At 39.1% G+C, this 20,724-nt stretch overlaps 1 protein-coding gene across 2 annotated transcripts in view; it reads right to left on the bottom strand.

The window, feature by feature from the left end:
• Positions 1-20,724, bottom strand: part of CARF (calcium responsive transcription factor) — a 99,649-nt gene that overhangs the window by 772 nt on the left and 78,153 nt on the right. The window contains exon 19 of one of the 2 annotated variants that reach the window (XM_061186592.1): positions 14,171-14,748. The exons of the other annotated variant lie outside the window; for it this stretch is intronic. The gene's annotated coding sequence lies outside the window, so the exon portion shown is untranslated. Of the gene's footprint in view, positions 1-14,170; positions 14,749-20,724 lie in introns of those variants that run through there. 2 annotated transcript variants of the gene reach the window in all.

Below are 20,724 nucleotides of genomic sequence, written 5' to 3'. Positions count from 1 at the left end.
CCCATCCCACTTAAAAGGGCCAGCAAGGACCTGTGTTTTCCTCCCACACTTCCCTCTCCAACTTCTCCAACTACAGTATTATTCTGGCCTTCCGTTATATCATCCAGACACATGGCTTCCTTGCTGCTCCTCAAATTCACAAAGCACACTCCAGTTTCAGGGATTTTACATAAGCTGTCCCTCTACCTAGAGTGCTCTTTCCCCAAATGTCCACACACAATCTTCAAGTCTCTGCTCAAGAATCACCCTGTCAGTTGCTATAGTCCGAATGTTTGTGTCTTCCCAAAATTCGTATATTGACATCCTACCCACCAAGGTGATACGTAGTATTAGGAGGTGGGGCCTTTGGGAGGTACTTAGGTCATGAGGGAGGAGCGCTCATGAATGGGATTAGTGCTTTTATAAAACAGATTTCACAGACCTCCCTAACCCTTTATGCCATGTGAGGATACAGGAGAAGTCTGGGACCTGGAAGAGGGCATTCACCCAACCATGCTAGCACCCTAATCTTGGACTTCCAGCCTCCAGAACTATGAGAAAGAAATTTCTGATTATAAACTACCCAGTCTGTGGTATTATTATAGCAGCCCAGGCAGACAAAGACATCTGTGAAGCATTCCCTGACATTTCTTTAGAAAGTAGCATCCCCTTTTCTCCCTTAATCTATTTTACACTATAGTATTTATCAGATGACATATAATTTATTTGTTTATTGTGAGCTTCCCTCTGGAAAAATTAAGCACCATGAAAACAGGGACTTTGCTCTCAGGTCTTTGTATAGTGTCATACACAGTAGGAGCTCAATAAACATTTGCATACTGATAATGAAATAAATTACCTATTTCACTATATGTCTCTGTACTTATTCCACCTCCAGTTTTCCTCCCACTAAAAACTGTTAGTTTACAGCATGTTGGATTCATCATAAGAATAGCACTATAAAACATAAATTTAATCAAGTTATAAATTATACCAAAAATAATAAATGTGTTGTTCATAAACAAAGGTGATAATATTGTTGCACATGTTGCTTCTCAAACTTTCAAGTGCACACAAATCACTTGGGGTTCTTGGTAAAATGCTGATTTTGATTGAGTAGGTCTGGGATTCAGTGGGTCAGCGGTCTGTCAAACTCCCAAGTGGCACCAATGCTGCTGATCCGCAGACCACACTTTTGAGCATTAAAGTTCCCACAGTTAACAGAAGATGTATTTTGCTTTGTTTTGGAAGTAGTACTGATAGATTTGCATCCATCTACTCTCATCTTCTTCACCTTCCCCTTGTGACTAGTGACACAGATATTGAAGCGATACAGTATGTGACACAAAATCAAGCCAATTGCTACATGTAGGTATTGAATCCTCATGCATGGCATTATTGCTGTTAGAGCCAGGAAGAGATAAATACATCATCTGGGATGACTCATGGCTGTTCCTACTGGGATACAAAGGATGGTAGTATTTTGTTTTAGGGTCTGCATCATAGGGACGGGCCTCAGCTTTGCCACCAGTAAGGAGACTCCAGGGCACTGACCTCCCCTAGTTAACTCACAAAGGACTAATATATGTAACCTGTGTGGCAGTTCCCTCCTTTCTGTCCTATAGGTCTCTAGCTATGAACTGAAGAAGAGAAAGGAACATATTGTCTCTGAGGAATCTGCTGGTTGATTCTCTTTTCCATCTAATAATTTCAATAATGGGATAGGTTGGTACCCATCAAACTTCTGTGAACGAGGATTATCCAAGTCTAATTTCTCCTTTCCCTTTTCCCTCAGACAAAATGCACACTGAATTGCAGTGGAGGATTAAGCAGTTCTTTTGCTGAAGGTTTCAAGTCTCCCAAAGATAGAGTCAGGGGGAGATCAGGAGTTATGTCTTTTTTTAGTTAATTCCTTTCCTTATACCACATAGAAGGAAACAAGCACAGTTACTCTCTGCATAGACTTAAATAAGATGTGTCTCCTGGGCAATCCCCAGTTCCCTTAGCTCTCTCAATTCTCGGTTTTCTATACACCCTATATTTAAGCTGTTCCTCTCCAATGTCCCCATTATCCTCACACTATAAGTGTGGGACCCAGGGCCCTCTTGAGTCTGTTAAATTCTGCTGCATACAGATGCCAACAGTCTTCCTCTGCTGAGGCTTCTGAGGGCTCCCAGGAGTGGGGAAAAGCTTTTTTGTCAGTGGGTCCTTCAACAACACTGTGTCCCTCCTCCAATGTCTTTCTAGCTACCTTGCTCCTAACAAACCTCAGGTGAATACATTTTCTTAATAAGACTGTTACTCAGCAGCCTTCTTAAATAATCTGGCCTTGTTATCTAAAATCATGTTTCTGACCAGCTTTTCATGGTAAAAGCCATACTCAAGAACTGAAATAGCCCTGCCTAAATCCACTAGAGGGTTCTGTGCTCAAATAGTTTTGAATCTGATGGCAGAATTAGGAATTTCAGTTCCCCTCACCAGATATAGCCTTAGAATGTTACTAAATTAATTAACAATGAAAATTACATCTGCCAAGATAACTGGAATATTTATGTCTCTCAGGGCATTATTTTGCCATAGAAAGAATACATAAGGAGGTAAAGTGTAATCTCAGGATTGCTTTTTTTATCTTGATTCAGAGCAAGTTTAATTAATTAAATTAACTGGATGGGTAGTGACATCTTGTATAATAACCTGCATGCAATCATTCCCACGATGGGCAACCTGCCAACTGAAGCAGATACTTAATTGTGCTAGAGAGAAGAAAGTTTCCCTTGGACAGGGTTGGAGGCACATGAACAAATTTTTGCTTTTCAACCTCCCCTTTCATAAATTCTGTCCTGTCCATTTCCCTTCGGTCCATACCTTTTCAGTTAGCATGGCTAGAGGCTTATCGAGTTTATTGATCTTTTCCAAAAACTAGCTTTTGGTTTTGTTGATTTTCAATATTGAAATATTGAATATTCAATATTCTTGCTCTTCTTTTTTTTTTTTTAAAGATTTATTGATTGATTGATTGCTATGTTGGGTCTTCATTTTTCTGTGCTAAGGCTTTCTCTAGTTGCGGCAAGCGGGGGCCACTCTTCATCGCTGTGCGCGGGCCTCTCACTATCGTGGCCTCTCACTATCGTGGCCTCTCCTGTTGCGGAGCACAGGCTCCAGACGCGCAGGCTCAGTAGTTGTGGCTCACGGGCCTAATTGCTCCGCGGCATGTGGGATCCTCCCAGATCAGGGCTCGAACCCGTGTCCCCTGCATTAGCAGGCAGATTCTCAACCACTGCGCCACCAGGGAAGCCCCTCTTGCTCTTCTTTTTCTAGTTTCCTAAGGTGGAAGTTTAGATGATTGATTTTAGATCTTTCTTCTTTTCCAATATATGCATTCAATGCTGTAAATTTCCCTCTAAGCACTTCATTTGCTGCATCTCACAAGTTGCAATAAGTTGTATTTTCATTTTCATTTAGTTCAAAATGTTTTACTTTCTCATGAGATTACCTCTTTGACCATGAGTTATTTAGAAGTGTGTTGTTTAATCTCCAAATATTTCAGGATTTTTTCGAGCTATCTTTCTGTTACTGATTTCTAGTTTAATTCCACTGTGGTCTGAGAGCAGACACTGTATAATTTCTAGTCTTCTAAATTTGTTAAGGTGTGTTTTAGAGCCGAGAATGTGGTCTATCTTGGTGAATGGTCCATGTGAGCTTGAGAATGTGTATTCTGCTATTGTTGGACGAAGAAACATGGATGTCAACTATATCCAGTATGACTGATGGTGCTGTTGAGTTCAACTATGTCTTTACGTCTGCCCTGGATCTATTTCTGATATAATTGGAGTCTCCACCTATAATAATGGATTCATCTATTTCTCCTTGCAGTTCTATCAGTTTTTCTTCATGTACTTTGATGCTCCCTTAGTAAGTGCATACACATTAAGAATTGTTATGTGTTCTTGGAAAACTGACCCCTTTATCATTATGTAATGCCCCTCTTTATCCTTGATAATTTTCCTTGCTCTGATGTCCACTCTGTCTGAAATTAATATAGCTATTCCTGCTTTCTTTTTATTAGTGTTGGCATGTTTTATCTTTCTCCATCCATTTACTTTTAATCTATATGTGTCTTTAAAGTGGGTTTCTTGTAGACAACATATAGCTGGGCCTTGTTTTTTGACCTGCTCAACAATCTCTGCCTTTTATATAGTGTATTTAGAGCATTAATGTTTAAAATGATTATTGATATAGCTGGATTAGTATTTACTATATTTGTTACTGTTTTCTATTCATTGCTCTTGTTCTTTGTTCTAATTTTTTCTTCCACTTTTTCTTCCTTTTATGGTTTTAAGGGAGCATTTTATATGATTCCATTTCCTCTCCTTTCTTAGCATATGAGTTGTACTTCTTTTTTTTTTACTTTTTTTGTGGTTGCCCTAGAGTTTGCAAAATACTTTTACAACTAATCAAAGTCCACTTTCAAAAAACCCTGTACTTCTTCAAAGGCAGTGCAAGAACTTTATAATAACAAAATATTCTTAATTCCTCCCTCTTGTCCCTTGTATCATTATTCTCAGTCATTTTGCTATATGTAAGTAAACATATGCATATACACACATAAGCATACATAATTGAACATATTGTTGCTATTATTATTTTGAACAATTGTCTGTTAGATCAATTAAGAAAAATAAAAATTTTTATTTTACTTTCACTTATTCTTTCTCTGATGTTTCCTTTCTTTATGTAGATCCAAGTATCTGATCTATATTGTTTTCCTTCTCTCTGAAGAACTTCTTTTAATATTTCTTGCAAGGCAGATCTACTGGCAACAATTTCTCTCAATTTTTGTTTGTCTAAGAAAGTCTTTATTTCCTCTTCAATTCTGAAGAATAATTTCATGGGGTACAGAATTCCAGGTTCGTGTTTTTTCTCTCAACACTTTATTTTTCTTTTTTCTTTTTGGCTGTGTTGGGTCTTCATTGCTGCACGCGGTCTTTCTCTAGTTGTGGCAAGCTGGGGCTTCTCATTGTGGTGGCTTCCCTTGTTGCGGAGCACGGGTTCTAGGTGCACGGTCTTCAGCAGTTGTGGCTTGCAGGCTCTAGACCACAGGCTCAGTGGTTGTAGCTCGCGAGCTTAGTTGCTCCTTGGCATGTGGGATCTTCTGGGACCAGGACTCAAACCTGTGTCCTCTGCATTGGCAGGCGGATTCTTAACCACTGCACCGCCAGGGAAGTCCCCTCTCTCAACACTTTAAATATTTCACTCCATTCTACTTGCTTGAATGGTTTCTGAAGAGAAGTCAGATTTAATTTTTTATCTTTGTTCCTCTATAGGAAAGGTGTTTTCTCCCCTCTGGTTTCTTTCAATATTTTTCTTTATCTTTGATTTTCTAATTTTGAATATGATATGCCCAGGTGTAGCTTTTTTTTTTTTTTTTGCATTTATCTTGCTTGGTGCTCTTTGAGATTCCTGAATCTGTGCCTTGGTGTCTGTCATTACTTTGGGGAAATTCTCAGTATTTATTGCTTCAAATATTACTTCTGTTCCTTTCTTTCATTTCTTTCTGGTATTCCCATTACACACATATTCTATCTTTTGTAGTTGTCCCACAGTTCTTGGATATTCTGTTCTGTTTTTGTTTTTTTTCAGTCTTTTCTTCTTTTTGTGTTTCCATTTTGGAAGTTTCTACTGACATATCTCAAGCTCAAAGATTCTCTTCTCAGCTGTGTCCAGTCTAATAATGAGTTCATCAAAGGCTTCTTCATTTCTGTTGCAGTGTTTCTGATCTGTAGCATTTCTTTTTTATTCTTTCTTAGAATTTCCATCTCTGTTTACCTTGCCCATCTCTTCTTGCATGCTGTCTACTTTATTTACTAAAGCTGTTAGCATATTAATCATAATTGTTTTAAATTTTCTGTATGATAATTCTCAACATCCCTGCCATATATAAGTCTGGTTCGGATGCTTGCTCTGTCTCTTCAAATTGTGTTTTTTGCATTTTAGTATGCTCTATAATTTTTGATAGCCAGACATGATATACTGGACAAAGGAACTGCAATTAAAGAAACCTTTAGTAATATGGCGGTAATGTGTTAGGGGAGGGGAAGCTTTCTATAGTCCTGGGATTAGGTCTCGGTCTTTTTAATGAGTCTATGCCTCTGACCTGTGTACTTCACAAATGCTTCTCAGTTTTTCCCCCCCTTAGGTGGGACAGGATAGCTACAGTGTATTGCAGTTGGGTATTTCCCTTCCCCCAAATCAGCTAGGCTCTGATAAAACCCCAATAGTTTCAGCTCTGGTAAAATAGTTTCTCTTGGTGGCAGACTTGTTAAAAAGAACAGAATGCTCTGCTTATTCGAAAATGGTTCTTTTTCTCCTCCCTCTGTCAGAAACATGAGGGGATTTTTCTCCAATACTTACTATGACAACCTGATTGACCTCCTAGCAATAAAACTGAAAAAGTTGGGGGAGACTCCTCCATCACTGGGACCTCCTGGAGTTTTTAACTCAGACTTGTTCACTCCACTCTGAGCCTCCAGTGTTTTGTCAATTACAGGTAAGTTTCTCCTACCCCAGTATGGATTCCTATGGAGGATTCTGCTCAGGGTTTCTGTTCTGGTAAGACTTGGTTCTCTGTATTCACCTGTCTGTTGCTGCAGTTGTGCGGGTAGTGGTTTGCCCTGTGACCTCACATCTCTGACGGAGCTAAGAATTGTTGATTTTTCAGTTTGTTCAACTCTTTACTTGTTAGGACGGAGTGATAACTTTCAAGATCCTTACATGCTGAACCCAAAACTAGAAGTCCTATCCATACCTTTTCAGTAGGTACCACACAGTTGTCTAAACTACACTCAGACATACTAATGCAAACACTCTGATTCTGATTACACTGACTCGAATATGGGTGTTTCTAAAATTTTTTACCCATTTACAGATTCTTTTATTAAAGTTGATTACTTTATGTATTCTCCTTTAGAATCACAGAACTAGAAAACTGGAAGTTACCACAGAGATCATGTAATTCAATATCTTCATTTTAAATATTAAAAAAGCCTGAATCTGAATCAAACCAAGCCTCTAGACCAGCACTGTCCAATAGAAATTTCTGCCATGATGGAAATGTTCCACATCTGTGCTGTTTAGCCACTAGCCTTATGCAACCATTGAACAATTGAAATGTGACTTGTGCAACTGAGAAATGAATTTTTAGTTTTATTTAATTTTAACTTAGACACATGTAGCTAATGGCTACTGTATTGGACAGTGCAGCTCTAGAGCTAATTTGCATTGTAGGAAACACAGAGGATAGAGAAATAAGTTAAATGACAATTTATTAAAAAATTGAGGGACTTTCCTGGTGGCGCAGTGGTTAAGAATCTGCCTGCTGGGCTTCCCTGGTGGCGCAGTGGTTGAGAATCTGCCTGCCAATGCGGGGGACACGGGTTCGAGCCCTGGTCTGGGAGGATCCCACATGCCGTGGAGCAACTAGGCCCGTGCGCCACAACTACTGAGCCTGCGCGTCTGGAGCCTGTGCTCCGCAACAAGAGAGGCTGCGAGAGTGAGAGGCCCGCGCACCACGATGAAGAGTGGCCCCCGCTTGCCGCAACTAGAGAAAGCCCTCACACAGAAATGAAGACCCAACATAGCCATAAATTAATTAATTAATTAATTAATTAAAATAGCTTTACAAAAAAAAGCAAAATCATTTAAAAAAAACAAAAACAAACAAACAAACAAAAAGAATCTGCCTGCCAGTGCAGGGGACATGAGTTCGACCCCATGAGTTCGTCCGGGAAGATCCCATGTGCTGCCGAGCAACTAAGCCCGTGCGCCACAACTACTGAACCCATGCGCCACAACTACTGAAGCCTGCGTGCCTACAGCCCGTGCTCAGCAACAAGAGAAGCCACCGCAATGAGAAGCCCGCACAACACAACGTAGAGTAGCCCCCGCTCGCTGCAACTAGAGAAAGCCTGCATGCAGCAACAAAGACTCAATGTGGCCAAAATTAAATAAAATAAATAAATTTTTTAAAAACTTATAAAAAATAAGTTGATGTCTAGAGGAGTTGACTAGCCCTGTAGCATACTGCTTATGGTTGACAGAACTAGAACTAAAACCCAGAACTCCTTAATTCTAGGCTTTTTGGACTATATTGTGCCACCTTTCAGAGTCCATAGGTTGATGAATTTTGAGCAAGTTTTCTCAACCTCAGCACTATTGACATTGTGTACTAGATACTTTTTTGTCCTGGGGAGCTTTATTGTGCATTGTAGAATGCTTAGGAGCATCTGGCATCCACCCAATAAATGCCAGTACTGTCTTCCAGTTGTGACAACCAAAAAGGTCTCCAGAGAAGGCCAAATATCCTGGGGACAAAAACTGGGGGCAAAACCATCCCAGTTAAGAACCTCTGGTTCCCAGGATTTCCTAGGTACATAAGATGTCCTTTAGGACCCCCAAAAGAGGCAAGGTAGGTCCAACTTAATAGTACAATGAGAACTTCAAGAATGTGATCTAGTTTTTTTTTTTTTTTTTTTTTGTGATCTAGTTTTAAAACTACAAATTAGGGAATTCCCTGGTAGTCCAGTGGTTAGGACTCGGTGCTTTCACTGTCAGGGCCTGGGTTCAATCCCTGGTCAGGGAACTAAGATACCACAAGCTGTGTGGCACAGCCAAAAAAAACCCAAAAAAACCAAAAACCAAAACAAACAAACAAACAAAAACTGTAAATTAACTCAAGACAGGGCTGCCTATTGGTGGCTATTACCAGAATTAAGACCAAAAATCAAGGAACGCATAATAATTGTTTGTTGAGCACCTATTACGCACACAGTACTATGTGCTTTACATCTTTTATCTCTAATTCTCAAACTAACATTGCAAGGCAAATAGAATTCTCCTCATTTTACAGATTAGATAACTGTGGTTCAGAAAGTTTAAGGACCTGGCACAAGGTCACACAGGTAGCTAGCAAAAAAGAGAGGCAAAATTCACACCAATTAGCAATATCTGATTTTAACACCCATGTACTTTCTACTTGGATACCCATCTCTCTAACAACCTTTTGGTACTCAGGACTGCAGATCTGAAGCATAAGATAAAGAAAGGGGGAAAGAAAAGAATAAGGGGAATTCTTATTGAGGTAAAGGTACATTTAATGGGGAGAGTTGCAGGGAGCTACTGCCAAATAATTACTACGATTAAAGCAGGCTTCTAGTAGAGAGTGGTACCTGAGCAAGGCCGTGAAGGAATGTTAGAATTTGGGTGTCCACAAAGAAGAGGAGGAGAATTCTGAAAAAATAATGCCTTAGGTAAAAGCTTGATTCCTGGGGTCTTCCCTGGTGGTGCAGTGGTTAAGAATCCACCTGCCAATGCAGGGGACACGGGTTCAAGCCCTGGTCGGGGAAGATCCCACATGCCGCGGAGCAACTAAGCCCATGCGCCACAACTACTGAGCCTGCGCTCTAGAGCCCACAAGCCACAACTACTGAGCCCGCATGCCACAACTACTGAAGCCCACATGCCTACAGCCTGTGCTCTGCAACCAGAAAAGACTGCAATGAGAAGCCCGTGCACCACAACAAAGAGTAGCCCCTGCTTGTCTCAACTAGAGAAAGCCCGCACACAGCAACGAAGACCCAGTGCAGCCAAAAATAAATGAATAAAAATAAATAAATAAATTTATTAAAAAAAAAAGCTTGACTCCTGAGGAAATTCTCCCCCAAATTTTGAGGAAACCATGAGCAGTCTAACTCGGGTGGAAGAAGGAAGGAGATGAGGTTGGGAAGATATAGGTTGTAACTAGCTCACAAGGGGTCCTGAATGCTGGCTCTATGGTTCTGATTTCATTGTGTGTAAAATTAGACTTTTTTAAGTAGAGACATGACAAGATTAACACTATATTTGTTGCTCAGACCTTGTGCTATCCTTCTCAAAGCAAGATGTAATCATACACTCCCTCCCACCCAACACACACACACACACACACACACACACACAGAGAATACAGTAATTTAAATTCAGTTGAAACATGAAAGAAAACCACTTCACTTTCATGTATAATCAACTTTCTATGGTGGCTGGAAAGTTAATTGAAAGTTAAGACTTCCATAGTTTACAATAAAGAAAAATTCTTTAATCAAGAAGAAAAAGGAAATTACAGGAAATTTTAATCTAAAAAGCAGCATTTTCTCTGTTAAAATTCTTATTTCCTTTGTCTTAAATGTGAAGGAAAGAAAATTTTGAGACTGGGAGAGATTTCTTGTTCTAAGAAAGCAGTTTTCTTGAAATTCAATTATTCTAATTCAAATTCAAGTGAATCAATAAGTGAGGTTTCTTTACTTGCCAGGTATCAAGGAGTATCTCTTTCTCACAGCAATGCAAAAAATTAGGAAAAAACCCCCAAAACTTTGTGTAATCTCTGTTCCTGTGTCTGCTGTACCATCACACATCTCAATTAGTTTTTCCCCTACATTTTTCACAGAAAAAAATTAAATATATGATATTTCTGACATTAATCAGTGTTCCCAGGAACTATACCTGGCACTGTGTTTTCAGTTTTTTGGATAATTGTTTGTTTGTTTTTTAAGAAGACAAGAATGTCTTCTTTTTTTTTTAATAAATTTATTTATTTTATTTTTGGCTGCATTGGGTCTTCCTTGCTGCGCGCGGTCTTTCTCTAGTTGCGGCAAGCGGGGGCTACTCTTTATTGCGGTGTGCAGGCTTCTCATTGTGGTGGCTTCTCTTGCTGTGGAGCATGGGCTCTAGGTGCGTGGGCTTCAGCAGTTGTGGCACACGGGCTTAGTTGCTCCGCGGCATGTGGGATCTTCCCGGACCAGGGCTCGAACCTGTGTCCCCTACATTGGCAGGTGGATTCTTAACTACTGCACCACCAGGGAAGCCCCTGGATGATTGTTTTGATTTGTATATCCATTTGATTGATTGGCTCCTTTTACTTTTTCTGTTTCAGTAGTAAAGTGGATTAATAATTATCCCCTTATTTGGAATTAAGGTTATGAGATCTAGAGTTTCAGGGGTAAATGGCTGTAACTGAGACTCAAAAGGCTTAACTTTCTTATATTACACCAAAATTTTAATAGTAATTAAATAAGTAACACTGTTAAAAAAAAGATCTGAGATCAAGTAGTTCTTAAATTAATAGTCTGACACATAATAAAGGCAGTCAACTCAACAGTGATTAAAACAGGAAATGCTTCACAGTTTTTTGAGGACATTTCTAAAAACAGTTACATATTTCATTTTTCCCATTTTATCATAATGGATTTAATATAAGGAAAAAGATCTTTGTTTACTGAGCATTCCATTCTCATATATATTTCCTGCCAAAAGGATCATTAGCATTTGTTTTATCACATGATTCATCATAGTGAATCACATTAGTAGATCAAGAAGATTATGGCTTCCAGCTGTGAATAAGCAGATGGAAAATAGTGCCCTAAAGAAATAAGTATGAATGAAACAAAAGCTTGTTTCAGTATAAATTAAGAGGGAGAACAGAAAATTAAAGGAAAAACATTTTTTCAATTTAGTTTTTAAGTTTCCAAATGAAGCAGCCTCTGTACAGAATATAGCCTTAGTTGAATAATTTTACAAAGAGAAATGGCATCACAAAAGCCTAGTTTTCTACTTACATATTCTTATTGTTTGCAGTTACTCAGTCCCATTAAAAGTTTTCTGATGTTTTAGTGGATATTGAAAGATGATTTTATCACAAAAAAAAGGAGAACCACTTGGGGGTGGTGTAGAATGGGAAATATTATTTAATGGTTATTGAGTTGCAGTTTGAGATGATGAAAAAGTTCTGGAGATGGAGAGTGGTGATGATTGCACAACAGTGTGAATGTACTGAATGGCAATAAACTGTACACTTAAGAATGGTTAAAATGGTAATTTTTACCTTACATATAGTTCATCATGAGAGGGAGAGGGAGGGGGAGAGAGACAGAGAGAGAGAGAGAAGCAACTTATTCTACTTGACTAGATTATGATAAAAAGGCAAGAAATTCTAAAAGCCAAATTATGGACATTTTATATAATATTTTATACATAATATACTTTATTTCTCATCAGGCAGTTGTAACAGCTATTAAAAATAATAGAGGCTATGGAAGCAATTCTAAATTTCAGATACCTGAGTGACCAGGTGAGTTAGCATATGCATAATGAAAACAGCAACTTCCTTTCTCTTTTAGGTTCTTGATCCACCGTTTACAGCTTTTGCTTTAAAGTGATGTCTTGGTAACTGCCAACCCTGCCCACTTCCTAGACTGTCTCTCCATTCCTGTTCTTTACCTGTGTAAGTTAATGGGAGAATTAAGCTAATGCAACACAGATACCACAAAATGCAGTGGATTAAATAAGACAGGAATTGTAAATCTTTCTCTTATAGCAATCTAAAAGTAGGTAAGCTGTCCAGTGGAAGGGCAACTCCATTCCACAGTGAGATTAAAGGATCCAGTTCTCCCCTTCTCATTGCTCTTCCAACCCCTAGAACGTTGTCCTTGTCAACCAGCTCACAGGAAGGCAGGAAAAGTGGAAATGAAGGGCCATTTCCTTTTGTGCAAGTGACATGGAAGTTGCATGTCACTTCTCATATTCTATGGGCAGGACTTTAGTCAATGGCTACATCCAACTAGAAAGGATAGAGGAAAATATTATTTCTTACTAGGAATCCATGTGCCTAGCTAATACTATGGAAAAATGGATTTGGGGTGGACAACTTGCAGTCTGCCACTACCCTACTCCTGCCATCATCTGGATGACTAAACTTGGTTTGTTTGATTGTCTTTTAATATCAGTATCTCCAGAGATGAAAAACTATTAAGTTGCACTTGTCACAACATTCTTCTAAAAGGTCTTAGAAGGCCATAGTCTTATTCCATAATTCCTGTAAAACAAACCACCTCAAAACTTAGTGATAGAGGACCTCCCTGGTGGTGCAATGGTTAAGAATCCGCTTGCCAACGAAGGGGACACAGGTTCCATCCCTGGTCCGGGAAGATCCCACATGATGCAGAGCAACTAAGCCCATGTGCCACAACTACTGAGCCTGCGCTCTAGAGCCCACAAGCCACAACTACTGAAGCCTGTGCGCCTAAAGCCTGTGCTCCACAACAAGAGAAGCCACCGCCATGAGAAGCCCGCACACCGCAACAATGAGTAGCCCCCACTCTCCGCAACTAGAGAAAGCCCGTGCCCAGCAACGAAGACCCAATGCAGCCAAAAATAAATAAATAAATAAATGTATTTTTAAAAAAACAAACTTAGTGATATAAAACAACCATTTTATTGAACTCAGATTCTACGGACCAGGAATTTGGGCAGAGGAAAGAAGGGATGGCTTGTCTCTGCTCCACAGTGTCTGGGGCCTCAGCTGGAAAACTCACGAGGCTAGGAGTGACTTAATGGCTGAGGGCTGAAATAATCTAGAGACATCTTCATTTATATGTCTGGTGGTTGATGCTGACTGTTGTTTGGGACTTCAGCTGGACTGTCAAAGTAACACCAGCCAAAACATAACACCACACAGTCAAACTGCGTGGGTTCATTTAGGCTTCCTCACGGTGACTTCTTAAAGAAGAAACAAAAAGCACTAGCCACAAGGGAAAAATACGATAACTTTAACTACATTAAGATTAAGAAAGCTTGTTCCTCAAAAGCACCATAGAGAGAGTAAAAAGACGCTGTGGAATGGGAAAATGTATTTGCAATACATATTTTATTTGGAATATACATTACATTATTTGGAATAGATGAAGAGTCCTAACAAATAAGTAATACAAACTATCTACAACTTTTTACTTTTTTTATTTTTTTTGATAGTTTAGTAAAAGAAGAATACACTGTGACCAATAAGGATTATTTAGGAATACAAGGATGGCTTAAAATCACGAAATCAATTAACCTATTAGTAGGTTAAGGAGAAAAAAACACAAAGATTCTCTGATGTTGAAAAGTTTTCAATTAAAATCTACATACATTCCTGATTTTTTAAGGTTAAGCTGTTGAAAAAATTTCCATAGAACTAGAAAGTAACCCCTTTCCATCATCAAGAACAGCTATCACAGACACACAGCCCACATCCTACCTTAACTGAAAGAGGAAAGGCATTCTTGTTAATATAATGAACAAGACAAGAATGCAAGCAATTGCTGCTATTTTAGACTGTTATGGAGGTTCTAGCCAGGTATGATTTTCTGTTTCATTAAATTTATTTTATTTTTGGCTGCGTTGGGTCTTCGTTGCTGTGTGCGGGCTTCCTCTAGTTGCGGCGAGCAGGGGCTATTTTTCGTTGCGGTGCGCAGGCTTCTCATTGTGGTGGCTTCTCTTGCTGCGGAGCACTGGCTCTAGGTGCGTGGGCTTCAGTACCTGCAGCACACAGGCTTCAGTAGTTGTGGCTTGCGGGTTCTAGAGCACAGGCTCAGTAATTGTGGCGCACAGGCTTAGTTGCTCCGCGGCATGTGGGAGCTTCCTGGACCAGGGCTCGAACCCGTGTCCCCTGCACTGGCAGGCAGATTCTTAACCACTGCACCACCAGGGAAGTCCCAGGTATGATTTTCTATGTGGAAAATCCAGGAAAATCATCCAAAAATGTGTCATCTGCTTTGGCTCAGCTAAGTTGTATTTGTGTCCCTGGGAAGAGAGAATGCTTCGGCTTGGCTGAAACTGTTCAGTTTTCAAATATATTCAGGAGTCCCTGCCTCTGCGGGAGAGAAGAAGCTCGCAACTCGGCGGCTGTCAGTCACTGGCCTAAAACTTTTTAAATGGGCAAAATATTTGAATTGGTCATTCACAGGAAGAGAAATACAAATGGCTAACAAATATTGAAAAGATACTCAAACCCATTTGCAATTAAGGAAATGCAAATTAAATCCACAATTTAAAAAAACACCATATACTTATCACTTCACAAAAATAATGAAGTCTAACTATCAAAAGTACTGTTAAAGATATGAAACAACTGGTATTATGACACACTCTTAGTGAGAGTATACTTTGGTACAATCAGTTTGGAAATCAGTTTGGCACTATCTGGTAAAAATAAAAATATGAATATTCAGTGACCCAACAGCTACTTTGTATATAGGATTGAGAAACTGTGCACATGTACCAGAAGGTACGTACGACCTGTACCATTTGAATATGAATTTATGTATTTCACCAATTTACAAACTAAAGGAGAAGAATCATATAATCATCTCAGTATATGCAATATGTGACAAAATTCAACATCCATTTATAATGTAAACTCTTGGCATACTAGAGAAGATCTGAAATCTAAAGAGCACCAAATGTGTATGAACTACAGAATGTAATCTTCCTTTCCAATTAAATATCCTCTAAACTATTTGGTATATAAAAGTCTAAGATAATAGCTCAGGGACAAGGTTCCTTAAAGACTGTCCTTCTATTTACTACATCTTTATAACATTTTTTTTTAAAATATATATTTATTTATTTGGCTGCACCGTGTCTTAGTTGCGGCATGCGGGCTCTTAGTTGCGGCATGCATGTGGGATCTAGTTCCCTGACCAGGGACAGAACCCGGGCCCCCTGCATTGGGAGCATGGAGTCTTAACCACTGAACCACCAGGGTTCACCTATAACATCTTTTTAATGAAATATTTTCTTGCCAGGGATTTCAAAGATCAAGGTGGGTTGAAAATAAAATTAAAATGTTAATACTACTCTGGAAAAAAGTTAGTTCCCACATTAATATATTAATGCATATCCTACAGTCCCTTATCTGAAGGATCACCATTTAATTTATAGATGGTAATTCTCTAGATTGGCAGGAAGCTTACTCTTCCTTATGGTGAATTTTGATAGTTCATGAATTGTTTAACTTGGGGTTAAATCTGGCTATATCACAGACTGGAGTAAAAAAATCTTAGGTTTAGAGCTTCAGTTCTTGGCTTCCTCGCTGTAAGGTATTTAATCTCTCTGAGTTTATTTCTCTTCCATAAAATTGGGATAGTAATACCCAGGCCAAGGCTTCCCTGGTGGTGCAGTGGTTAAGAATCTGCCTGCCAATGCAGGGGACACGGGTTCGAGCCCTGGTCTGGGAAGATCCCACATGCCACGGAGCAACTAAGCCCGTGCGCCACAACTACTGAGCCTGTGCTCTAGAGCACGTGAGCCACAACTACTGAGTCCATGCACCACAACTACTGAAGCCTGCGTGCCGCAACTACTGAAGTCCGCGTTTCTAGAGCCCATGCTCCACAACAAGAACAGCCACTGCAATGAGAAGCCCGCGCACTGCAACGAAGAGTAGACCCCGCTCGCTGCAACTAGAGAAAGCCCGCATGCAGCAACAAAGACCCAACACAGCCAAAAATAAAAATAAGATAAATAAATTTAAAAAATAATAATAATAACACCCAGGCCAGTTGTGAGGATTAACTGATAAAAATAAAGCATTTGGCATTCAATAAATGCTAATTATTATCATATTTTGGAACTAAGTTAAGTAAACATATGTTAAATGAACAACACCTTTATTTTCCACCACTGTTGATAGTCCAAATGCTGTATAACTTGGGGAAGGGCAGGGCAGACAAGTTAAATAGAAAATGCAGGGCTTCCCCGGTGGCGCAGTGGTTGAGAATCTGCCTGCCAATGCAGGGGACACGGGTTCGAGCCCTGGTCTGGGAAGATCCCACATGCCACGGAGCAACTAGGCCCGTGAGCCACGACTACTGAGCCTGCGCGTCTGGAGCCTGTGCTCCGCAACAGGAGAGGCCGCGATAGTGAGAGGCCCGCGCACCGCGATGAAAAGTGGCCCCCGCTTGCCACAGCCAGAGAAAGCCCTCGCACAGAAACGAAGACCCAACACAGCCAAAAATAATAAATAAATAAATAAATAATTAAAAAAAAAAAAAAAAAAAATAGAAAATGCATGCTGCTAGGTAGCAAGGCATTATGTAATTCTTCCTTTTAAATGACTTTTCAAAACACTAAAGGTTGTACTGTAAGTTCCATGTACATTATTAGAAAATCAAATGATTAAACATATTGTCATTCACTATGCATTTGATTTTATATCTATGTACAAAGTCCAGACAATTCTTCATAAATAAACATAATTCCTCTTTCATAACAAGTGATTCAGTTCATTTCTGCTCATTTTCTGTTTAAAATAAATGCTTTCAGTCCTGAATTGTGAGCAGAATTATTGCAAAGCTAGGAAAAGTAAGGAAATTTAAGAATCCCAAGATTTAATGGTTGTGGCTTATCTAATCTCAAATTTTAAAATTACTCAGCTAAGTGTCAGAAGACTACTTTCAAACGATCATGTCTACTATATAATTTCAGCTCAAAATGATTTCACGAGTAACACAAAAAATGTCACATTCCCTACAATTTGGTATCCTCAGCTATCAAGTAGAAAAATAGTACTTAGACTTGGTTCTATCACAGAAATTTTGTGAAGTTAAGCAACATGTGAAAACATTTAGAAATAAACTGAATAATAAATCCTACCTATCTTGGAACTTCCCTGGTGGCGCAGTGGTTAAGAATCCGCCTGCCAATGCAGGGGACATGGATGCGAGCCCTGATCTGGGAAGATCTCACATGCCGCGGAGCAACTAAGCCGGTGCACCACAACTACTGAGTCTGTGCTCTAGAGCCCGAGAGCCACAACAAGAGAAGCCACCACAATGAGAAGCCCATGCACCGCAACGAAGAGTAGCCCCCGCTCGCCGCAACTAGAGAAAGCCCACGTGCAGCAACGAAGACGGAATGCAACTAAAAATAAATAAATAAAAATTTATTAAAAAATCCTATCTCGTGAGGGAAATATGAAGATCAAATGAGATATTGTATATATAATGGGTTTTTCTACAGACTATACAACACTTTGCAGGTATTACTTTGTTGTTATCATCATCATTACTACTACTATAAGGCATTAATCAAATATAACACTGTCTAAAGGTAAGGTTAATGTAGAAAATCAGAGTCTAGAGCAAACTTTTATACTGCATGGAATAGTAGTAGGAGTAGTCAATTTTTATAATGTATGCAGTGTTACATTTAGTAGTAAATGTATTACTAAGTAAATACAGTGAATGCTGATGTTTCACAAAATGGTGTCTTATCCGTTTGCTTTGTATCTATGAAAACTTAACTGCTTGATTCATCTGAATTATTTGCTCCTTCCTTTCAGTTTAATATTCTAGTGTTTTAAGTATACCATTGACCCTAGAACAATACAGGTTTGAACTGGGTAGGTCCACTTATACATAATTTTTTTTTTTCAATAAATACTTCTGTAGCACTACACAATCTGCCAGTTGGTTGAATCCGCCCATGTGCGGAGTGCAGATATGTAGGGCCAGCTTGTAAGTTATTCTCGGATTTTTGACCTATTAGGTTTGCCCCTAACCACCTCCACCCCCAAGTTCATCAAGGGGCAACTATACATGTTTCGCAAAGTGCCCTAACACTGAAAAGTTGAGAAAAAAAGAAAGGATACTTTTCCACTGAAAATTTTTTAGCAACTAGTTGACTTCCTCCTAAAATTCATTAGTCATCATTAAACAAAAGAATTCACACTACTCACCCTAAAGAACAATACGTGGACTTGCCTATGTTAAGCCACTTGATCACGAATCACATCTTCAATTTGGGAACTCTATTTAAAATCACTTCTTTCAGTCTTCTGTGTTAATGCACAGCATGTGTCACTGAATAGTCTTTTATTATACAGGTATCTCTGAATTTAAGCTGCTCTGGAAGATGGCCGATTATCTTTTTAATATGCCCCTTTAGACTTCCTAGCATGAATTTTCTATATACCACAAAACTTATAAGTTGGACCATCATAAACATACCCCCTAAATTTAGCAAACATTTTTAGTCATTTTCGTATGATTCAACAACAGTACAGATCTTCCTTGACTTAAAATGGGGTTATGTCCTGATAAAACCATCATAAATTGAAAATATTGTAAGTCGAAAATACATTTGATACACCTAACCTACCAAACTTCATAGCTTAGCCAGCCTACCTTAAGCTGTGCTCAGAACAGTAACATTAGCCTTTAGTTGGACAAAATCATCTAACACAAAGCCTATTTTATAATAAAGTGTTAAATACCTCATGTAATATATTGAATACTGTACTGGAAATGAAAAACAGATGGTTGTATGGGTACAGAATGTTTGTAAGCGTGCCAGTTGTTTACCCTTCTGATTACATGGCTGATTGGGAGCTGAGGCTCACTGCCACTGCCCAGCGTCACAAGACAGTACCATACCACAAATCACCAGCCTGGGAAAAGATCAAAATTCAAAATTCAAAGTACAGTTCCTACTGAATATGTATTGCTTTCACACACGGTAAAGTTGAAAAATTGTAAATTGAACCATTCTAAGTCAGGGACCTTCTTCCGTATTAATTTAAATTGATCAACACAAGGGAAATTTATCTTGTGCTTGGGGATCCAGATTTATGCTTAATGTCATTTTCCAGTGTCATGACTAGATTTTCTTCTCTGTTCCACTTAATTTCCAATTTTCATAACAGAACAAATTATTTTATAATCTTCTGTACCCACTAAGTCACTTGGTACTTACATGTGATTTCAATATAGGTTGTTTATTTAAGTGCCCCTCCTTTTTTTAAATTTATTTATTTTATTTTTGGCTGCATTGGGTCTTCATTGCTGCCCACAGGCTTTCTCTAGTTGTGGGGAGCAGGGGCTACTCTTCGTTGCGGTGTGCGGGCTTCTCATTGCGGTGGCTTCTCTTGTTGCAGAGCATGGACTCCAGTAGTTGTGGCTCCCAGGCTCTAGAGTGCAGGCTCAGTAGTTGTGGCGCAAGGGCTTAGTTGCTCTGCAGCACGTGGGATCTTCCCAGACCAGGGCTTGAACCCATGTCCCCTGCATTGGCAGGCAGATTCTTAACCACTGTGCCACCAGGAAAGCCCTAAGTGCCCCTGTTAAGGCTTTGTATTCAGAGGGACAATTCTGCCCTTTCCAGATGACCTGGGAAAAATTATTTAACCTCCTTGAACCTACATGTCTTCATCTAAAAAATGAGGATAACAATACCGTCCTCATAATATACCAAATTCCCCATTCCTTACAACCCACCCATTCCTTGCAAGGGTGAATTTAAAAAATGAAAAATTAATTTCATTGTGTGGGAGAATTGGTTACTTAAAAATAAAAAAACTCCATTTAAACTTTACTTATCCTCTGCACCAAAATAATTTCAATATATGAAAAAAAAGACTTAAGGTATAAGAAATTTTAGATAAATATTTATCTGCTGTCTAGTTTTAGGAGAAGGACTGTCTAAGCATAGTTATCAAATTAGAAGGCAAACTAGAAACACAGAAAAATAACTATTTATAGACAGATGTAATACATTTAATACATAAAATATGTTGTGTTTTATACAATAACCTTAGGGAAAAATGAGATAGACTTGGTCATGCTAAGATAATGGTAATCAAAATGGTAAGAAATCTGAGACCAAAATAAGCATCCACAGTAAAAAGCAAACAATATATGGCACTACTGTATAATAAAGAATCTGACTCACCTTTGTCTCTGGTTCCTGGGAATGAATCTAAATTCTAGAATTTCACAAGAGGAGTGTCTTTGTTATCTGAGCCCTTCCAATCACACCAGAGTTTATGTAAATGAGGTAACTCACAGAGGTGGGCCCCTAGATAGCTTCTGGATCAGGGCTGGTCAAGCGGGAAAGACCAACCAC

The sequence above is a fragment of the Eubalaena glacialis genome, chromosome 1 (genome assembly GCF_028564815.1).
Source record: "Eubalaena glacialis isolate mEubGla1 chromosome 1, mEubGla1.1.hap2.+ XY, whole genome shotgun sequence".
NCBI lineage: Eukaryota > Metazoa > Chordata > Mammalia > Artiodactyla > Balaenidae > Eubalaena > Eubalaena glacialis.
Note: the sequence above shows the minus strand (reverse complement) of the source record. Positions and strands in the feature narration are given on the sequence as shown.